General features: G+C 39.6%; 2 non-coding genes across 2 annotated transcripts; both read left to right on the top strand.

The window, feature by feature from the left end:
• The first annotated feature begins 705 nt into the window (after nt 1–705).
• On the top strand, nt 706–809 carry LOC148580970 (small nucleolar RNA R71). The gene has a single exon (XR_015895775.1). It is a non-coding gene; the product is annotated as a small nucleolar RNA R71 (small nucleolar RNA).
• A 7313-nt stretch (nt 810–8122) lies between these two features.
• LOC148580969 (small nucleolar RNA R71) lies at nt 8123–8226 on the top strand. Its single transcript, XR_015895763.1, has one exon. It is a non-coding gene; the product is annotated as a small nucleolar RNA R71 (small nucleolar RNA).
• Nucleotides 8227–23357: the final 15131 nt, after the last annotated feature.

Below are 23357 nucleotides of genomic sequence, written 5' to 3'. Positions count from 1 at the left end.
GCTCTCACATCATCCCTGAAGCTTTTCAATTCGGTTATGTCTTGACTCATGGTTGCCATCATTCCTTCTATCCGGTTTAATTGATCTTGAAATTGTTGGTTCGGATTAGGTTGGGTAGGTTGATTATTTTGGCCATGATATGGTGGTTGAGAGTAAGTGTTTTGTGTGGCTTGGTATGATCTTTGGTTGGAGTTTTGGTATGTGGAATTGTTATGTTGGTTGTGGTTGTAAGGTTTGTGGTTTTGTGGTTGGGTTTGTTGGTTCCCCCACCCAAAGTTTGGGTGATTTTTCCATCCTGGGTTGTAAGTGTTGGAATGTGGATCATATGATTGCCTTTGTTGGTTTCCCACATAGTTGGCCTCTTCCCAATCACCTCCTTCAATGCTTACTTCCTCTTGATCTTGTGTGTGTATTGCAGCCACTTGCTTTGTTTCTAATTGCCTGGTAAGCTCTGCTAGTTGCTTGGCAAACACCTTGTTTTGGGCTAGAATTGTATCAACATGGTTCAGCTCCATGACTCCCTTAGTGTTGTGCCTCTCTGATGCATAGTAGTACTCATTCTCAGCCACTGTCTCAATCACTTCAATGGCTTCTTCCACAGTCTTTTTCCTGTTCAATGAACCTCCTGATGAATGGTCTACAGCCTTCCTTGATTCATAAGAGAGTCCATCATAGAAAATATGCAATTGCACCCAATCATGGAACATGTCTGGTGGGCATTTCCTTGTCAAATCCTTGAATCTCTCCCATGCCTCGTAGAGAGTTTCACCATCTTGTTGTCTAAAAGTCTGAACCTCAGATCGAAGCCTATTGACCTTTTGTGGGGGGTAGAAACGTGCCAGAAACTTGCTTTCCACCTCATCCCATGTTGTTAGACTCCCCCTTGGGAATGATTCCAGCCACTTAGCTGCTTTGTCCCTAAGTGAAAATGGGAACAAAAGCAGTTTATAGGCATCTTCCTGGACTCCATTGGACTTCACAGTGTCACAAATTCTCAGGAATTTTGTGAGATGTTGGTTGGGATCTTCATTAGCACTCCCACCAAATGAACAATGATTCTCCACAAGTGATATTAGCTGTGGTTTGAGTTCAAAATTGTTGGCCTGAATGGGTGGTTTCTGAATGCTGCTACCACAATTCCCAGAGGTTGGGTTTATGTATGAACTAAGAACCCTCCTCTCAGGAATGGCATTGTTTCCATCAGCTCTTTCATGGTTGTGAACTTCTCTATCCATGTTGAGATCTAGAGCTTCCTCAAAATTGTCCTCAGATTCTCCTTCAGATTCTTCTTCTCCCAGTACTCTCTTCCCTCTTGCTTCCCTTCTAAGTCTATGAAGGGTCCTCTCTGGTTCGGTATATGGAGGAGTTGATGTCTCTCCTCTCCTACCTGTCATACAAGAACACAGCACAGGCAAGAAACAAGTGAAATACTCTTGGTTAATGGAAGAGTATGGTTAGAGCAATTGAGGAATTAATTCAAACAGTTAGTGAGTCAGTGAGTTAGTTGCTTGAATTTAAAGGCATAAAGAAAGAAAGCATGTAACAGAGTGCAGAAATTAAAATTCAACAAGCAACTTGTACTGAATTAATCAAAACAAAAAAAAATGCTCAATCTAGTTAACTTCCAATTTGAGAATTGTCAATCGAAAACCAATTCCCCGGCAACGGCGCCATAAACTTGATGCGGCATAAACTAGTTATGCTACGATTTAGGAAATTGCACGATCGGCAAAATTCCTTCCGGCAAGTGCAGCGGTTATCGTCAAGTAAAAACTCACAATAGAGTGAGGTCGAATCCCACAAGGATTGGTTGAGTGAGCAATTCAGATTAGAAGTGTGTTCTAGTTGAGCGGAATCAAGATTTAGATGAGAATTGCGGAATGTAAAATTGGCGGGAAAAGTAAATGACAAGAAATTGAAATGGCGGAATCTTAAATTGCATGAATTAAAGAGCAAAAGCTAAATTGCTGAAATTAAAAGGGAATGGGGGTGATTGCATGAATTGAGTTGCAGAATGTAAAGAGAAAGTGGAAATCAGAAATGGGGAATTCATTGGGTGTTAGGAGATATTGAGATCTCCGAATCAAAATATGTTTATCTCTTCCTCAACCAATGCGTTCATTGAATTTTGCTTGGCAATCTTATATGATTGGATCCCAATCCCTTGGCTCACCAATTCTCTCTAAAAACAAACAAATTCCCAATCCCTTGGTTTAAATGTTCATAAGAAGAGATGATGCTCGATCACTGATTATACCACACAGCTTCATGAACCACAATTTGGTAGGATTACATGTCACAATATCCATCCAAACCCCAATCCAATTCACTGTGAGAAAGCTTCTCTAGCATGAATCCTCCATTCCTTTCCCAAGGTTCCGAAGGATTCCAATTATGGGTAGTTTCTTTCCCAAGACAACTACCCAATGGAATTAGATTGAGAAGCTTTCTAACAAAATTCAAGAGAAAAGATTGAAGAAGAAGATAAACTATTATTGATTCATTGAATTACAATAGAGCTCCCTAACCCAATGAAAGGGGGTTTAGTGAGTCATAGCTCTGAATTCAATTACAAAGATATGAAAACTAGCCAAATGAAAAGGTAAACGTTCAAAAGTCCTTCCTAACTTCAATTCTATCCTATTTATACACTTTCTATATTGAGCTTCTGTCGTGTTTCTTGGGCTTTGAGGCCTCTCCCTGCTTTCCTTTTGCCTTGGGTTTATGATCCATAATCTTGATGAGGCTGCTGATCCAAATTCTGTAACATTCATTGAGCCAACTTAGTGATAATCAAATAATGACACATGACTCAATAAATTGAAATTTCAGACTCATCAATCCTTCAGGCCCAATCCCATAAACCATGATATTCAATTGGGTTTCATACCAGAGTAAGTTTAAGTTAATGTTTGTGTTCAAATACTAACTTAAACCACAATATTTTTGGCCCAGAAACCTTTTCCAAGAGTGGCGTTTAAGTTGCAGTTTAAGCTTAAACTGCAGCTTAAACGTCAGACACTTCCAGTGATGCCTTTTGTGGGAGCACGTTTAAGCTTCAGTTTAAGGTTAAACGGAAGCTTAAACGTGGAAATGGAAGAAGGCAGCCCTGGAGGGTAACTTAGTCGAACACGTTTAAGCTTCAATTTAAGGTTAAACTGAAGCTTAAACGTGGAGATAGAAAGGGCAGCCCTGGAGGTCGAACACGTTTAAGCTCCAGTTTAAGGTTAAACTGGAGCTTAAACGTGGGAATGGAAGAAGGCATCCTGGAGGTCGAACACGTTTAAGCTCCAGTTTAAGGTTAAACTGGAGCTTAAACGTGGAAGCTGAGAAAGGTAGCCCTGGAGGTCGAACACGTTTAAGCTCCAGTTTAAGGTTAAACTGGAGCTTAAACGTGGAAGCTTAGAAAGGTAGCCCTGGAGGTGTCGAACACGTTTAAGCTCCAGTTTAAGGTTAAACTGGAGCTTAAACGTGGAAATGGAGAAAGCAACCCTGGAGGAGAAACTTGGTCGAACACGTTTAAAGCTCCAGTTTAAGGTCAAACTGGAGCTTAAACGTGGAAATGGCTCCCTGGTGCTTTTCCCCTTTCTGGCGTTTAACCTCCAGTTTAAGGTTAAACTGGAGGTTAAACGTGGAACTGCCCCCCTTGGTGTCCTTCTCACTTCTGGCGTTTAACCTCCAGTTTAAGGTTAAACTGGAGGTTAAACGTGGAAGTGCTTCCTGATTGGAATTCTAATTCTGGCGTTTAACCTCCAGTTTAAGGTTAAACTGGAGGTTAAACTTCAATTCCAGCATTTCTTAGCCTTCATGATTCTGGCGTTTAAGCTCCAGTTTAGGCTTAAACTGGAACTTAAACTCCACATGTGATATTCAAGCTTCCTTTATTGACTTTGTTGCTTCCTTGCCTAGCCTCTTCTTCCCTGAAATCATCCAAACAATTGCATCAAAGTCTTGCAAAATTTCATGAGAAATCTTCCATTCATAGCATTCAAGTAATATAACTAAAAACTCATGGAATTTGCATCAAAATCATACTGTTTGGATGGTTCATTGCTTTGTTCTTATTTTAACCATTCTTGGTTACTTTAAGCTCAAGAAAATGCATAAAACAACTAAAACTAACAGAAAAATGCTAGTGAAACTAGCCTAAGATGCCTTGGCATCACAACACCAAACTTAATACTTGCTTGTCCCTAAGCAAGTCCTGAGTTATTTGAGAAGAAAGTATGAAACAGAAAGCAATTACATTGGCTATATTAGCAAGCATTTGAAGTTCTTCAGAAGGGTTTTATGCAGAAAGTTGCAGCATCACTTTTTTATTCTTATCAGGTAAGATTATCACTTTTTCATTGCATCCATCAAACACTGCTATGGCCTCTTGTTATTCTTATGTCCTTGGCACTTTTCTCTTCTTTGTTTTTCTTTTCTTTTTCTTAGAGCTCCTTTGCTCCTTGTTTGCTTAGTGTCATGTGTTGCACAAGCCTTTGGCATTTTCTTTTTCTTATCAGTGCACTACACATATCCACTTTAGGCATTTTAGTTCACATTTCTTCTTGAGACATTGGTGCCCAGCACCTCTTTGTGTGACTAAATGTTTTGTATTTAGGTTGCTCTTGATAATGGACTTTTGGTTGATAATCCCGGGTTAGTTAACCCAAGTTACCGAGTGTTGAAACACTCCTCAGAACCTATTCATCCAAGCATATCCTTAATACATAAACACCACAGGCATTTGTCTCAGAAGTTCAAACCATTGGTGCCTAGCTTATTTTCTCAATTTTTTTTGCTTTTTGGTTGCCCTTTTTCAGTGGCTTTTTCTTCTTCTTTTTCTTTCTTTTTCATGGCCAAAGACATTTATTCATCAAGATCCATAGACAGTTTTCAATTTCTACACAAAAAAAATGATAATTCTACACTCTATTTCCAGTGATGTGACTTAAACAATCAAGCATGCATACCACCACTTAATTCTACTTAATTTGTCACTAATTGAGCCAAGTTACTTTTGTTCAAACTTTTCTTTTATTTTTGGAAACAGAACAAGCATGGCAAGCATTTGATTAAGAAGGTGAAGTTATATCCAAACATCTAGGCATTCACTTTATTCAAAGCAATAAACAGACACTCATACTAAAAAAAAAAACTCCACATAACACTTAAATGACTTGTGATGAAAGAAAGCTCATAAAGACAATTCACCAATTATCATTTGATTATTAAGGAACGAGACCACCTCTTATTTATTGCTTGGTTCTTCTTAATTCTTGGGATCCTGCTTCTTCTTGCTTCCTGCCTCTTTTTGACCACTTGTGCTTCCTTTGTCTTTTTCCTCCATTTTTGTCTTTTCTTTTGTACCTGCACAAACAAACAAGTTTGCTATCATTTTTCAGTCCATGTGAATGATGAATAGTACTTGCACATGTAAATCAATGATTGACTTCATGAGCTTATAGCCGTGACTTTTGTATGTATGTACACTTATTATTGGACACCAAACTTAGTGTTTGGTAAAGTCTCCTGATGACATTAAATCCATATTGGTTGTCCTTAATGAATGTGCATAATTCTAATAAATCATAGTCACTTTGGCTCTTTGATTCTAAACAAATTTACTACCCTAAGTAATTGAAACCAAAAACATGCGAATGGTCTACTTGTCATGAATTTCGAAATCCAGAGGAACTTCTTGCTTTTCATGAACCGTGTTCAAGGAGGAACACCAAACTTAATGTTTGGTTGTGCTCTTTGCATGAAAAATTGAATGCATTTTGAATAAAGTTTGGGGTGCCTTCAGGTACACCAAACTTAGAGACAAATTGTATTTTATATGCAATGTTTAGTGCACTCTTTCAGCAGTTGTCCTGAGGATTCAAGTTCATGCATAAGAAACCATGCTTTATTAGATGCAAAACAAAACAAAAAAAAGAGTAAGGATATTAAAAACATGGGTTGCCTCCCATGAAGCGCTTCTTTAACGTCACTAGCTTGACGGTTGTCCCTTGTTAGGGTGGATTGTAGTGCTTGACGTTTTCTCCTCTCACTATGCAAACGTCCCCACTTGATTCCTTCATGACCTCTAAATGTTCCATAGAAAGAACTTTCCTGATTGTGAACACTTGAGGGAGCTGGGAAGGAATGGTTTTGAGGTCAGGTGGGATTGGCAGATAATGACTTGATATCACTTTATCTCCCGGAGAAAAACCTTCAGTGGGAATTTTCTTGTTTCTCCACCCTCTTGGCAATTTCTTTACAATTCTTCCCTTTCTCTTGAAGCTTTCTTCATTGACCCTTATGCCAGGAGGATCCTTCTGATCTGTTTCCATTGATTCTTGTGGCTTTAACTCTTGCAACTCCTGTTTGCCTTCCAAAGACTGTTTTAGAGTTTCAGCTGCTGGATTACTTTCCTCCAAACACAGATGGCTACTATCATCCTTAGGCTTTTCAGGTTCTGGTTCAGGCTCAGATGCAGGTTTGAAAACTTTGAAAATGAGCTGTTCATCATGTATTCTCAGAATTAGCTCTCCTTGTTCTACATCTATGAGCGCTCTAGTAGTGGCTAGAAATGGTCTTCCCAGAATGATAGGGTGTAGGTAGCTTTCCTCCATGTCCAAAATGACAAAGTCTGTGGGGAAGTAATAATCTCCCACTTTCACCAGCACATTCTCAACTACCCCTTCAGCTTGCTTCGGAGTTTTGTCAGCCAGTTGTATGATTACATCAGTGGATCTCACCTCATTCAGTTGTAGCCTCTTCATAAGAGTTAGAGGCATCACATTTATGCTAGCTCCTAGATCACAGAATCCTCTGTCAATTTTTGTTTCTCCTATGATGCAAGGAATATGAAAAATTCCTGGGTCTGTTTTCTTAGAGACTGTGTCCTTCTTGATGAGAGCACTGCATTCTTTGTTCATTGTTACCGTTTGTCCTCCCTTCAAAACTCTTTTCTTGCTCAACAATTCCTTTAAATACTTGATGTGTGTAGGCATTTGATGGAGAATCTCAAGAAAGGGAATATTGATATGGAGAGACTTAAATGTCTCTAAAAACCTTGAATAGGTTTTCCCTTTTTCACCTCCTCCTAACCTCTGAGGAAATGGTGCTTTTGGTTGGTATGTTTCCATCGTGCCTTTTTGCAGTTCCTTGGCTTGCTCAGTTTCACTTTCCTGCTTAGCTTCCTCTACACCTTCCTTCAAGATTTCTGGCTCCTGTTCTGAGGATCTGATTCCTTCTTCTTCTGAGACTTCTTTCAATATGGTGATGGCTTTGCATTCTTCCCATCTCACTCTCTTTTGTTCCCCTTTAGGATTCTTTTCTGTGTCACTAGGGAACACTGCAGTTGATTTGGGGGCCTGTTGAGATAGCTCTCCTACTTGAGACTCCATCCTCTTGAGTTTTTCACCATGGTTTCTTAAGGTAGCTCTCACATCATCCCTGAAGCTTTTCAATTCGGTTATGTCTTGACTCATGGTTGCCATCATTCCTTCTATCCGGTTTAATTGATCTTGAAATTGTTGGTTCGGATTAGGTTGGGTAGGTTGATTATTTTGGCCATGATATGGTGGTTGAGAGTAAGTGTTTTGTGTGGCTTGGTATGATCTTTGGTTGGAGTTTTGGTATGTGGAATTGTTATGTTGGTTGTGGTTGTAAGGTTTGTGGTTTTGTGGTTGGGTTTGTTGGTTCCCCCACCCAAAGTTTGGGTGATTTTTCCATCCTGGGTTGTAAGTGTTGGAATGTGGATCATATGATTGCCTTTGTTGGTTTCCCACATAGTTGGCCTCTTCCCAATCACCTCCTTCAATGCTTACTTCCTCTTGATCTTGTGTGTGTATTGCAGCCACTTGCTTTGTTTCTAATTGCCTGGTAAACTCTGCTAGTTGCTTGGCAAACACCTTGTTTTGGGCTAGAATTGTATCAACATGGTTCAGCTCCATGACTCCCTTAGTGTTGTGCCTCTCTGATGCATAGTAGTACTCATTCTCAGCCACTGTCTCAATCACTTCAATGGCTTCTTCCACAGTCCTTTTTCCTGTTCAATGAACCTCCTGATGAATGGTCTACAGCCTTCCTTGATTCATAAGAGAGTCCATCATAGAAAATATGCAATTGCACCCAATCATGGAACATGTCTGGTGGGCATTTCCTTGTCAAATCCTTGAATCTCTCCCATGCCTCGTAGAGAGTTTCACCATCTTGTTGTCTAAAAGTCTGAACCTCAGATCGAAGCCTATTGACCTTTTGTGGGGGGTAGAAACGTGCCAGAAACTTGCTTTCCACCTCATCCCATGTTGTTAGACTCCCCCTTGGGAATGATTCCAGCCACTTAGCTGCTTTGTCCCTAAGTGAAAATGGGAACAAAAGCAGTTTATAGGCATCTTCCTGGACTCTATTGGACTTCACAGTGTCACAAATTCTCAGGAACTTTGTGAGATGTTGGTTGGGATCTTCATTAGCACTCCCACCAAATGAACAATGATTCTCCACAAGTGATATTAGCTGTGGTTTGAGTTCAAAATTGTTGGCCTGAATGGGTGGTTTCTGAATGCTGCTACCACAATTCCCAGAGGTTGGGTTTATGTATGAACTAAGAACCCTCCTCTCAGGAATGGCATTGTTTCCATCAGCTCTTTCATGGTCGTGAACTTCTCTATCCATGTTGAGATCTAGAGCTTCCTCAAAATTGTCCTCAGATTCTCCTTCAGATTCTTCTTCTCCCAGTACTCTCTTCCCTCTTGCTTCCCTTCTAAGTCTATGAAGGGTCCTCTCTGGTTCGGTATATGGAGGAGTTGATGTCTCTCCTCTCCTACCTGTCATACAAGAACACAGCACAGGCAACAAACAAGTGAAATACTCTTGGTTAATGGAAGAGTATGGTTAGAGCAATTGAGGAATTAATTCAAACAGTTAGTGAGTTAGTGAGTTAGTTGCTTGAATTTAAAGGCATAAAGAAAGAAAGCATGTATCAGAGTGCAGAAATTAAATTTCAACAAGTAACTTGTACTGAATTAATCAAAACAAAAAAAAAAATGCTCAATCTAGTTAACTTCCAATTGGAGAATTGTCAATCGAAAACCAATCCCCGGCAACGGCGCCATAAACTTGATGCGGCATAAACTAGTTATGCTACGATTTAGGAAATTGCACGATCGGCAAAATTCCTTCCGGCAAGTGCACCGGTTATCGTCAAGTAAAAACTCACAATAGAGTGAGGTCGAATCCCACAAGGATTGGTTGAGTGAGCAATTCAGATTAGAAGTGTGTTCTAGTTGAGCGGAATCAAGATTTAGATGAGAATTGCGGAATGTAAAATTGGCGGGAAAAGTAAATGACAAGAAATTGAAATGGCGGAATCTTAAATTGCATGAATTAAAGAGCAAAAGCTAAATTGCTGAAATTAAAAGGGAATGGGGGTGATTGCATGAATTGAGTTGCAGAATGTAAAGAGAAAGTGGAAATCAGAAATGGGGAATTCATTGGGTGTTAGGAGATATTGAGATCTCCGAATCAAAACATGTTTATCTCTTCCTCAACCAATGCGTTCATTGAATTTTGCTTGGCAATCTTATATGATTGGATCCCAATCCCTTGGCTCACCAATTCTCTCTAAAAACAAACAAATTCCCAATCCCTTGGTTTAAATGTTCATAAGAAGAGATGATGCTCGATCACTGATTATACCACACAGCTTCATGAACCACAATTTGGTAGGATTACATGTCACAATATCCATCCAAACCCCAATCCAATTCACTGTGAGAAAGCTTCTCTAGCATGAATCCTCCATTCCTTTCCCAAGGTTCCGAAGGATTCCAATTATGGGTAGTTTCTTTCCCAAGACAACTACCCAATGGAATTAGATTGAGAAGCTTTCTAACAAAATTCAAGAGAAAAGATTGAAGAAGAAGATAAACTATTATTGATTCATTGAATTACAATAGAGCTCCCTAACCCAATGAAAGGGGGTTTAGTGAGTCATAGCTCTGAATTCAATTACAAAGATATGAAAACTAGCCAAATGAAAAGGTAAAAGTTCAAAAGTCCTTGCTAACTTCAATTCTATCCTATTTATACACTTTCTATATTGAGCTTCTGTTGTGTTTCTTGGGCTTTGAGGCCTCTCCCTGCTTTCCTTTTGCCTTGGGTTTATGATCCATAATCTTGATGAGGCTGCTGATCCAAATTCTGTAACATTCATTGAGCCAACTTAGTGATAATCAAATAATGACACATGACTCAATAAATTGAAATTTCAGACTCATCAATCCTTCAGGCCCAATCCCATAAACCATGATATTCAATTGGGTTTCATACCAGAGTAAGTTTAAGTTAATGTTTGTGTTCAAATACTAACTTAAACCACAATATTTTTGGCCCAGAAACCTTTTCCAAGAGTGGCGTTTAAGTTGCAGTTTAAGCTTAAACTGCAGCTTAAACGTCAGACACTTCCAGTGATGCCTTTTGTGGGAGCACGTTTAAGCTTCAGTTTAAGGTTAAACGGAAGCTTAAACGTGGAAATGGAAGAAGGCAGCCCTGGAGGGTAATATAGTCGAACACGTTTAAGCTTCAGTTTAAGGTTAAACTAAAGCTTAAACGTGGAGATAGAAAAGGCAGCCCTGGAGGTCGAACACGTTTAAGCTCCAGTTTAAGGTTAAACTGGAGCTTAAACGTGGAAATGGAAGAAGGCATCCTGGAGGTCGAACACGTTTAAGCTCCAGTTTAAGGTTAAACTGGAGCTTAAACGTGGAAGCTGAGAAAGGTAGCCCTGGAGGTCGAACATGTTTAAGCTCCAGTTTAAGGTTAAACTGGAGCTTAAACGTGGAAGCTTAGAAAGGTAGCCCTGGAGGTGTCGAACACGTTTAAGCTCCAGTTTAAGGTTAAACTGGAGCTTAAACGTGGAAATGGAGAAAGCAACCCTGGAGGAGAAACTTGGTCGAACACGTTTAAGCTCCAGTTTAAGGTCAAACTGGAGCTTAAACGTGGAAATGGCTCCCTGGTGCTTTTCCCCTTTCTGGCGTTTAACCTCCAGTTTAAGGTTAAACTGGAGGTTAAACGTGGAACTGCCCCCTTGGTGTCCTTCTCACTTCTGGCGTTTAACCTCCAGTTTAAGGTTAAACTGGAGGTTAAACGTGGAAATGCTTCTTTGGTGAGACTTTCATTCTGGCGTTTAACCTCCAGTTTAAGGTTAAACTGGAGGTTAAACTTCAATTCCAGCATTTCTTAGCCTTCCTGATTCTGGCGTTTAAGCTCCAGTTTAGGCTTAAACTGGAACTTAAACTCCACATGTGATATTCAAGCTTCCTTTATTGATTTTGTTGCTTCCTTGCTTAGCCTCTTCTTCCCTGAAATCATCCAAACAATTGCATCAAAGTCTTGCAAAATTTCATGAGAAATCTTCCATTCATAGCATTCAAGTAATATAACTAAAACTCATGGATTTTGCATTAAAATCATACTGTTTGGATGGTTCATTGCTTTGTTATTCATTTAACCATTCTTGGTTACTTTAAGCTCAAGAAAATGCATAAAACAACTAAAACTAACAGAAAAATACTAGTGAAACTAGCCTAAGATGCCTTGGCATCAACGCACACGTCTTGTTTTCCTCTTTGTTCGTAGTACTCGCATACCTTGTGTGAGTGCACACATCCCCTGTTTTACCTTTTCGTGCGTACGCACACGTACTTGTGCATGTGCACAGGTGCTATTTTGGGCAACATTCTTATTCCACTTTAAATAAGCCTTAACGCACTTCCCACCTGTTCATACCTTGGGTCAAGCTGTCCGACCCGGGATGTTTAGCAACAAAACGACCGACCTCTTCAGGTCAGACTATCCGATCTCTTCTCAAAGAGCTCGGCCAAATCGACAGGAAAGCCCAAAGAAGGGCCCAACTAAAGGAACACGACCCAAATTCAAAGGCAGTCCAAGCCTATAGAGATAAGGGAGGTTCCCTTGAAGATAAGCTGACCTCAACTCAAAGATAAAGATAAGATAAGATAACTAACTTATCTTATCTAAAAAGGTCACTCACCATTATAAATACATTGGAGCACCCAGGTATAACTCATACTCTGATTCTACAATAAACCTGCTTAATACCCGTGCTAACTTAAGCATTGGAGTCTCTTGCAGGTACTCCCACCCTCCGGTGACCAAGGATCAGAAGTGCAGCCAGTCTAACAAGTCGGACACAATAGCTCCGGCCGCCACCAGCCAACCGGACATGTCATCTCCGACCAGTACAGAAGATCTCATCCGAGATTGATGCATGGAAACTTGTCTCTCAACAATTTCCCTCGGCAAGTATACCGAATTGTCGTCAAGTAAAAACTCAAAATAGAGTGAGGTCGAATCCCACAAGTATTGATTGGTCAATCAACTTTAATTAGAGGAATGTTCTAGTTGAGCTAAGCAGAATTTGATGTGAGAATTGCAAGAAATTAAATGGCAGAAAGTAAATAACAGAAAATGTAAATACTGGAAATAAAGAGCTGAATGTAAATGGCAGAAGGTAAATTGCAGAATCTTAAATGGGGAATGGGGAATTCAGCATGAAAGTAAAATGAAGAAATTAAAGAGAATGGGTAACTTCAGAAATGGGGGATTCATTGGGCTTAGGAGATGTTGCATTCTCCAGATCAAGTTCATTTTCATCTCTTCCTCAATCAATGCATTCATTGTTCTCCTTGGCAATCTTAAGTGATTGAACTCCAATTCCTTGGTAATTCAATCTCTCAAATCTTGATCAACAGCCAATTCCTTGGTCTAATTGCTCATGATAAGAGATGAAGTATGGTCACTGATTATACCACATGTATTTCCAAATCAAAGTGTTGGTAGGATTATATGTCACTATATCCATCCAAACCCCAATTTGGTCCAACAGGAGAAAGCATTTCAAGCATGATCTCTTCATTCCTCTTCCAAGGTTCTAAAGAGATCCAAGTATGAATAGCTTCTTTTCCAAGACAACTACCCAATTGGATGAAGATTGAAAGCTTTCTAGTAAAATCAAGAGAAAAGAAAGAAGAAGAATAATGAAAACTATTATTGATCCATCAAATTACAACAGAGCTCCCTAACCCAATGAAAGGGTTTTAGTTGTTCATGGCTCTGGGAATGGAAAACAAAGATGGAGAATGCATTCTGAAAGTAAAACTAGAAGTTGCAGAGAAAGTAAAATTATACAGAGAGTAGTCCTCTCAATCCAAAAGCTCCTCTCTAGTTCAAAACTACTCCTATATATACTACTCTTCTGATCTTCCAGTTGGCTCTTCAAGTCTTGGATATGGGCCTTTGGATCTTGAGTTAAAGCCATTTGGAATCTTCAGTGGGCTCAGCTTTACTTGCAGAGAAAGTGTGAAGTAGGCATGGACTTTGGCTAGGATGTTAGTGGCGTTAACGTTAAGTGAAAATGTGGGTTCGAGAACGTTAGTGACGATTACCTTTTGCACTAACGTTCCTAGCCCAAGATGAGTTATGTTAACTTCAACGTCAGTGGCACTAACGTGACCACTAACATTGCCTTTTGGTCCATCGCGAGCGTTATTGGCGTTTACCTTTGCCAATAACGTTGCCCTTAGCCCCTTTTTCTCACGTTAGAGTCCACGTTAGTATAACTAATGTGGCTCTTAACATGGGCATGCCTTAGCCTCGAGAGCATTAGTGACACTTACCTTTGTCACTAACACTCCAAACGCCCCTTTTCACGTTAGTTCCCCACGTTAATTGTCTTAACATGGCGACTAACGTGGTGGTGATTGCCATCTCCTACGTTACTGACAAAGGTGAGTGTCACTAACGTTGGCTCATTAATTCTTTCCTCCACGTTAGCTTCCACGTTAATGCACTTAACGTGGTAACTAACGTGGCTCATAGTGGCTTAGTCCAACGTTAGTGACAAAAGTGAGTGTCACTAACGTTGGCGATTCCTTGCTCCTTCCACGTTAGAGTTCACGTTAACCAAGTTAACGTGGCTCTTAACGTAGCCAATATGGGCTTAGTCCAACGTTAGTGATAAAGGTGAGTGTCACTAACGTTGGCATTATCTTCCTCTTCCACGTTAGAGTTCACGTTAACTGAGTTAACGTGACTCTTAACGTGGCCAATTGCCCTTTTGGAGCGTTAGTGGGACTTACTTTTACCACTAACGCTTGGAGCTCCTTTTCTTCCACGTTAACTACCACGTTACTGTAGTTAACGTGGTAATTAACGTGGGCTATAATGGCTTCGAAGACGTTATTGGCGATTACTTTTCTTATTAACGTTGCAAGCTAGCTCCCATTCCACGTTAATGATCACGTTAGTTAGACTAACGTGGCTTTTCCTTGCTTCCTTTGTCCTGAAATCAAGCAAATAAAGTGCATCAAAGCTCTAATCCAAGTTATGAGTCATGCATCATCCAATTTGTCATTAAATTCATGCATAATTCTCATGAAATCATATAAAATTCACAATGTTTGCTTGAATCAAGATGTAAGTGAAATTCTACCCAAAACTTGCTTATTTCCTAAGAAAATGCATGAAACTACCCTAAAACAGTAAAGAAAAGGTCAGTAAAACTGGCCAAAATTCCATGGCATCACAACACCAAACTTAAAGCTTGTTTGTCCCTAAGCAAGTACTGAAACAAGAGAATGATGAATGAAATGACAAGAGAAATGAATCATTATTGTGGAAGTCATGTCCTTGGTTTTATGGGGTTTCATGCATAGCAACTTAGGTTCATTCCTTTGCTGGCTTTCAGACCTTTATCATGCCCTGGAGTACTCACTTGATTGCACCCTTTTAGACTTTTATTTGTTGAGCCCTTTGTCTTTTCAAGGTTTATTGCATCCTTAGGCTAAGTGCTCTGTGAGGGGGCGACTCTTTAAAATAAGCTTTCAGCCAACACTCTCGAACCAGTTGGTTCAAGGTGCTAGGTGTTGAGACACCCCTAAGGACTTACTCCCTCAAGTCTCTCTCCCCCAGACATGCACACCACAGGCACATGGTTTGTTATTTTCTTTCCTTGAGGCCTTGGTGTCCAGCACCTCTTTGGGTTACTAAATGTTCTGTAGCAAGGTTGCTCTTGATAGTGGATTTTCAGTTGATAATCCCGGGTTAGTTAACCCAAGTTACCAAGTGATGAAGCACTCCTAAGAACTTATTCATCCAAGCAGATCCTTGGTACAAGAGCACCACAGACACATTCCTCAAGATTCAAGCCCTTGGTGCCTAGCCTTATTCTTTATTACTTTTCTTTCTTTTTCAACTCTTATTGTTCTTTTCCTTTTTCTTATTAGGATCTTGTTATTTAGCTAGTCTCATGGGGTGTGTTTCAAGCATATGACTTCAGGACAGATAGTTGCCTTCCTACCTTGTTGGTGAACCAACTTAGCTAAGTGATTACTACACCACAGGCTTAAGAACCTACTCCACAATTGATCATCACTCTGGTCTTTCATAACATCTCTTTTTATTTGTCTCAAGGGACAAGCATACAAGTAAGCAAGGTGAAAATGAAGACAGGTAACTTGAACCAGCACACATATGACAAAGGCAATGAAAGCAAATATTAAATTCTAGTGATTTAAGCTAAAGAGTAACTATTAATCAGGGGCACATTCAGACTTCCAAATTTTTTTTTTAACATCTCCAAGCATATAGGATCAAGTAGCAATACAACCTTTTGGTGTTGCCTTCTGGTTATCTCTTTGTTGTCATCATCCATAGCTTCTGCGTCCTTCTTCGCCTCCTTGGATGGTGGTCGAATCCTCCTTCTTCAATTGTCCCATCAATTCTCCTACAAATAAAGGGATGTGATTAATGAATTTGTGGAAAGTGGTGGCAAAATTTAAAAGAAAAGAAAGAGTAACTACTTTTTTAAAATTTTTGTTGTTAACTGATGTGCAGAAAACGATCCGACACAAAACTCACCGGCAAGTGTACAGGGTCGCATCAAGTAATAAAACTCACGGGAGTGAGGTCGATCCCACAAAGATTGAAGGATTGAGCAACTTTAGTTTAGTGGTTGAATTAGTCAAGAAAACAAGTGTTGATTGTGTGAAATTGTGTTGACAGGAATTAAATTGCATAGAATGTAAAGGGGAGTGGGTGATTTGCAGGAAATTAAAGGGAACAAAAAGAAAAAAAACTGAATCTTAAAGTGCAAGTAATGTAAATTGCAGAAACTTAAAGTGCAAGAAACATATATGACTTGAAAAATAAAAGGGGAATGGGAATTGGATCTGCAGGAATTAAACAGGGAAAAGAAAAACTTAACAGAATGAAGAGTAGTTGATGTAATTAGTTGAACCGGATCTAAAAACTAAAAGGAAAACAAACTTGGTGTAGTAATTAAACAAGGAAATTAAAATGGAAACCAATAGATCTCAGGACCCAAGAGACTAGATAACTAAGTCTAGATCTCAATGCCTTCTTAGATCCAAATTTAGAGAGTAAATGCCAAATTAAAGAAGAGAGCAATGTAGAAATGTAAATTCAAGTTCAATTTTCCAGAGGCTGCAGTAAGAAAAACAGAGAGATCTCAAGGTGAGATTGAGACAGAATTTCCTCAATTTTTCAACACCCAAGACTCAAGACAAGTGTAGATGAAATTGAAAAACAAGAAAACTAAGAGGAAGAGAATTCAATTCTCCTTCCCCAAGACTCAGAATCTCCAAATAGCTCAAAACCCAAAAGCTCTCTACTATGAATACTATGAAAATTCTTAAAGAAAACTCTAAAAAGAAAAACTCCTTTAAAACTTTAAATCCTAAGCTATTTATACACTTTCTTCAAATGATCATTAAGCCTTGAATTGGGCCTTTAGTCTTGATGGAATTGGGTTGATAATAGCCTCCGTTGATTGCTCTTGGTGTTGGGAAGAAATCCATTTGTGAACCGGGCCATGAACCATTCACGTTTGAGTCAACGTTGACTCAAACATCCCTTGTGTGAGGCATTATGCAGATACCCTTCTTGCTGTCATCCACGTTTGAGCCAACGTTTGAGGTCAAACGTGAGCTCAAACGTGGTTCTTCCCAGGCTCCCTTTTTGGCCAACGTTTGGCCCAACATTTGAGGTAAACGTTGGCGCAAACGTGGCTCATCTAAACCATCAATCAGGGGTGCTTTGCCATGCTCTTCCTTGCCAAAATGTAGCCAATGTTTGACCTCACGTTTGAGGCAAACGTTGGCTCAAACGTTGCCGTGCCCAGTAGTGCTCTTTTTCATTCTTTTTGGCACCAACGTGTGACCTCACGTTTGAGGCAAACGTTGGCGCAAACGTTGCCTTCCCCTGCTTCTTCTTCAGCCAATGTTTGCCTCAACGTTTGAGGCAAACGTTGGCGCAAACGTTGGCTCTTCTCCAGGGTGTTCTTCATCTGTTTCTCACGTTTGAGTTAACGTTTGAGGCAAACGTTAGCTCAAACGTGAATCCCTCTTTTTTCAAGCCCATTCTTGTAACCTTCCTCCAAGCTTTATTCCACCTATCATCAATCAACAATTGTATCAAAACTATGCCACAATCATGAGAGTTATTCTTCTTCTTGTCATATGAGCAATTATGGCACAAAAACTCATGAAAATGCATCAATTTATCCATGGTTGATTGAATCAAAGGAAACATGAAATTCAACCCAATTGACTTACTTATGGCTTAAGAAAGTGCATAAAACTAAATGAAAACAAAGGAAAAAGACTAGTGAAACTAGGCTAAGATGACTTGTCATCACAACACCAAACTTAAAACTTGCTTGTCCCCAAGCAAGAACAGAATTATTAAGAAGAAAGAATGAAAACAAAAGAGAATGCTCATGTTAGCAGAGTATTATTGGTAGCTCATGGGGTTTTATGCAGATATGTAACTACTCACTTCTTATTGACAAGTAGTCCTAGAAAGTTTCCTCTAAGCATCAAGCAACACACTGCTATGACCTCTCATTATTCCTTTGTCCTTGTTTACTGAATTTTTTTCTTTATAAACTTTAGTTCAGTGTCATGTGTAACAAGCTCTTTTCTTTATTTATGCTTGACACATTATTCACTTTAGACACTTGGCTCACATGCCTTCTTAGAACATTGATGCCCAGCACCTCTTTGGGTTACTAAATGTCTTGTAACCAGGTTGCTCTTGATAGTGGACTTTCAGTTGATAGTCCCGGGTTAGTTAACCCAAGTTACCAAGTGTTGATGCACTCCAAAGAACTTAATAATCCAAGCAGATCCTAGTACAAAGACACCACAGGCATATATTCTAAGGTTCGAGCTATTGGTGTCTGGCTTTGTTTTTTTTTTCTCTTTTTGTTTTTCTTTTCACCCAAGGACTTTTATTTTGTTGAGATCCATAGACAGTGAACTACTTTCTTCTTAAAAAGAGAACAGTCTATTCCTTTTATTCACTAATAGTGAGTTACCACACAATCACACATACATGCCACCACTTACTATTATTTGACTTCTAGCTAGCAGTGAACCATCTTACTTCATGTTTCAAACATTTCTTTTATTGAATTGAAAAGACTTAGGGGACAAAGCATGCATTAGTTAAGTGAAAGTAAACACACAAGTACACTTAGACTAGTATTCTTATCGACAATAATATTCAAGATGCATAACTACTGAACTAACAGTTACTGCTAAGATGGGCATATTCAAACTTCAAATTTAGAAAGATTGCATGCTGATGGAGTTAAGTGACAATACAACCTTTTGGTGGCTTCTTCTTCTTACTCTCAACTGATGGTGTGAAGCCCTCCCGAGAAAGTGTTTGAATCCCTGCAGAGTTAATGGAAGTTGCTTGTTTCTCAAGTCCTTAGATAACTAGTTAGTGTGCGGGACCTTCTTGTAGGCTTTTGAACTTATTTTGGTGTGTGAACACCAAACTTAGTCCCTTGCCACTACCTTTGATGCATCGAGTTGATCATATGTGAACTCCTAGTGTCTTAGCTAAAAGTAATAAAACTACAAAGTAGAAGCAGACAATGATTAAATGATTCATCTGATTGCTTGAAGCTAGCAACCCTTTATGCAGAAGGTGAGAATGTGTTTTTTAAATTAGATTTTTGGTGGAACACCAAACTTAAAATCCTTCATTCTCCTTTAAATTGTTTTGGTGTGTGACACCAAACTTAGCTCCTTGCACTGCAGGTGAATCCACTTAATCTTTTTATTGAACTAGCATTGAAAGAAAAGGACTACCTCAGGTTGGGTTGCCTCCCAACAAGCGCTCTTTTAATGTCACTAGCTTGGCATTGGGGCTTTCTTTTATGGTGGTTGATGATTGTAGTGCCTCAACTTGTTCCCTCTGACTGTGAGCTTCTTCTTTGTCCCTTGGTGCTCTATTTCAACATGTTCTAGTGAGAGTATTTTGTTCACGGTGTAGTAATCATCAGTCTGTTGGCCTGCTCCTAGCTGTTGATAGACCAATTGCACTTTGTCACCTTTGAAAAGCCCTTCTGTTGGAATTTTCTTGCTCTTCCAACCCTTTTTGATTCTGTTTTTGTTTTTCTTCCCTCCTTTTGTTGACCCTTCTCCTTTGACAACAGGCTTCCTCTTGAGATTTCTTTTCTTAGTTGCCAATACTATAATGTCCTCTTGAATTTCTTCATTATTTTGCACAGTCTCTTTCTCTTTTTGACCTGCTGTATCATCTATCTCTTGCTTGGGAAGGCAGCTGTTGTTTGTCTTGTTGATTCCCTCCTTCCATTACAGATTCTCTTTGTCAGTTTCTGTACTATCCTTCTTTTCATTACTGAACTGCGTTTCTGGCAGTATACTCAGAGTGACACTTTCATCATGCATCCAGAGGGTTAATTCTCCTTGCTCTATGTCTATGATGGTCCTAGCAGTGGCCAAGAATGGTCTTCCCAGTATAATGGAGTCACCCTCATCCTGATCTGAATCTAAGATCACAAAATCTGCAGGGAAGATGAATCTGTCTACCTTAACTAGAAGGTTCTCAACCATACCCGTAGGGCATATCACTGACTTGTCCACCAATTCTAGAGACATTTGTACTGGTTTCACCTCTTTTATGCTTAGCTTTTTCACTAGAGAGGCAGGCATTAGATTGATACTAGCTCCTAAGTCATACATCACCTTATTGATGGTCATGCTACCAATGGTGCAGGGTAGAAAGAAGCTTCCAGGGTCTTTGAGTTTAGGAGGAAGTCCCTTCTGGATTAGTGCTCTGCATTCCTCAGTAAGCAGTATAGTTTCATTAACTTGCCAACTCCTCTTCTTGTTGATAAGTTCTTTCAAGAACTTGGCATACAGAGGCATTTGCTCAAGTGCCTCAGCTAAGGGAATATTGATCTCTAACTTCTTGAAGACTTCAAGAAATTTTGGGAAGTATTGGTCCTTAGTCTCCTTGCTAAACCCTTGTGGATATGGCAGCGGAGGAATGAAGGCTTTCTCCTTTTTCTGTGCTTCTTCCTCTCTCTCATGTATATTGATTGGCTGGTCTTCTTTTCTTTTGGGGTTCTCTGTGTTCTTGTTTGACACCATATTTTGATCATTGGCTTCCTCTGTATCTGTTGGCTTTTTGCTGTTCTCCACTTGTTTCCTTGTAGTGTCATTGTTGCTCATCAATGTTCTCCCACTTCTTAATTGTACAGCTTTGCACTCTTCTTTTGGATTATGAATGGTGTCACTTGGTAGTGAGCTTGAAGGTCTCTCAACAGAAATTTTCTTGGAGATTTGCCCAATCTGCCTCTCTAGGCTCTTCATGGAGGCTTCATGGTTCTTGGTTGTCATTTCTTGGTGTTTCCACATTTTGTCTATCAAGGTTTCCAAGTTAGTGATTCTTTGAGATTCTGGGGATGCTTGTGGTGGGTTGTGAGATGTGGATGGTGGATGGTAGGTATTTTGGTTGGTGGGTTGGTTATTGGATTGATAATGGTTGGGGTTGGGGTAGTTGTTTTGAGGTTTTCTGTAAGGGTTTTGGTTAGTTTGCTGCTGGTTGTGGTTTTGGTTGTTTCTTGAAGTGTTTTGGTTTGAGTTCCTCTGCCATGGTTGTTGGTTCTGGTTGTGATTGTCTCCCCATCTGAGATTTGGGTGGTTCTTCCAGGATGGATTGTAGGTATCACCATAAACTTCATTCTGTCCAGAGTTTTGGTTATGCATGTACTGCACTTGCTCCTGTTGTTGCTCTTCTTGGCTTTCTTCATTCTGCACCCATACAGTTGATGGGTGGCTTGTGTTCACAGCTGCTACTTGAAGGCTGTCAATCCTTTTGGCCATTTGTTTAAACTGTTGTTGAATTTGTTGTTGCATCATCTTGTTTTGAGCCAAAATGGAGTCTATTCCTTCCAGTTCTAGTACCCCCTTTCTCTGTGATGGTTGGCGGGTTCTTTGATGAGCAAAGAAATATTGATTGTTGGCCACCATGTCCACAAGATTCTGGGCTTCCTCAGTAGTTTTCATCAGTTGTAATGAATCTCCAGCAGAGTGATCTAACGCCTCTTGAGATTTCAATGTTAGGCCTTTATAGAAATTCTGCAGCACATCCCATTCATTGAACATCTCCGGAGGACACTTTCTGATTAAGGCTTTGTACCTCTCCCATGCTTCATACAAGGATTCGGCGTCTGATTGTGTGAAAGTCTGAACCTCAGTTTTCAGCCTGATGATCCTTTGGGGTGGGTAGAATTTGGCTAGAAACTTAGTCACCAAATCATCCCAACTAGTGATACTTCCTTGGGAAAAAGTTTCAAGCCATTGTGCAGCCTTGTCCCTTAATGAGAACGGGAACAACAGAAGCTTGTAAGTTTCAGGATTCACGCCATTGGATTTGACAGTGTCACAAATCCTTAAAAAGATAGATAAATGCTGGTTGGGAGCTTGCAATGGGCTGCCTCCATAGGAACAATTGTTCTGGACAAGTGTAATGAGTTGTGGTTTGAGCTCAAAATTGTTTGCATTGACATTGGGGGTTAAGATGCTGCTTCCACAGTGTCTGGGATTTGCAAAAGTGTAGGAGGCCAACACTCTCCTCTGTGGTGGATTGGGATTAGATGGATCTCCTTCCATCTCGTGATATTCTTCCTCAGATTCTTCCTCTCCAACAATACCTTTCCCTCTTTCAGCACTTCTTAATCTCCTGAGAGTCCTCTGGTCAGCTTCGGATAAGATAGGAGTAGCTCTCCCTGTACCTGACATACAAACAAAACAAGAGAAACACACAACCAGTGATACTTCAATCTATTGCTAGAATGAAGTTTTAGTTAGCTTAAGCAAAAATTTAAACAGTTAGTAGGTTAGTCAAAATTAAAGAAAAAGTGCTTGATCTAAACTATCACCTCACTTAATCATTGTCAATCTATTCAATCCCCGACAACGGCGCCAAAAACTTGATGTGCGGAAAATGATCCGACACAAAACTCACCGGCAAGTGTACCGGGTCGCATCAAGTAATAAAACTCACGGGAGTGAGGTCGATCCCACAAGGATTGAAGGATTGAGCAACTTTAGTTTAGTGGTTGAATTAGTCAAGCAAACAAGTGTTGATTGTGTGAAATTGTGTTGACAGGAATTAAATTGCATAGAATGTAAAGGGGAGTGGGTGATTTGCAGGAAATTAAAGGGAATAAAAAGAAAAAAAACTGAATCTTGAAGTGCAAGTAATGTAAATTGCAGAAATTTAAAGTGCAAGAAATATAAATGACTTGAAAAATAAAAGGGGAATGGGAATTGGATCTGCAGGAATTAAACAGGGAAAAGCAAAACTTAACAGAATGAAGAGTAGTTGATGTAATTAGTTGAACCGGATCTCAAAACTAAAAGGAAAATAAACTTGGTGTAGTAATTAAACAAGGAAATTAAAATGGAAACCAATAGATCTCAGGACCCAAGAGACTAGATAACTAAGTCTAGATCTCAATGCCTTCTTAGATCCAAATTTAGAGAGTAAATGCCAAATTAAAGAAGAGAGCAATGTAGAAATGTAAATTCAAGTTCAATTTTCCAGAGGCTGCAGTAAGAAAAACAGAGAGATCTCAAGGTGAGATTGAGACAGAATTTCCTCAATTTTTCAACACCCAAGACTCAAGACAAGTGTAGATGAAATTGAAAAACAAGAAAACTAAGAGGAAGAGAATTCAATTCTCCTTCCCCAAGACTTAGAATCTCCAAATAGCTCAAAACCCAAAAGCTCTCTACAATGAATACTATGAAAATTCTTAAAGAAAACTCTAAAAAGAAAAACTCCTTTAAAACTTCAAATCCTAAGCTATTTATACACTTTCTTCAAATGATCATTAAGCCTTGAATTGGGCCTTTAGTCTTGATGGAATTGGGTTGATAATAGCCTCCGTTGATTGCTCTTGGTGTTGGGAAGAAATCCATTTGTGAACCGGGCCATGAACCATTCACGTTTGA

This window comes from Arachis ipaensis, chromosome B10, assembly GCF_059453495.1.
Source record: "Arachis ipaensis isolate K30076 ecotype BB chromosome B10, ASM5945349v1, whole genome shotgun sequence".
Lineage (NCBI taxonomy): Eukaryota > Viridiplantae > Streptophyta > Magnoliopsida > Fabales > Fabaceae > Arachis > Arachis ipaensis.
Note: the sequence above shows the minus strand (reverse complement) of the source record. Positions and strands in the feature narration are given on the sequence as shown.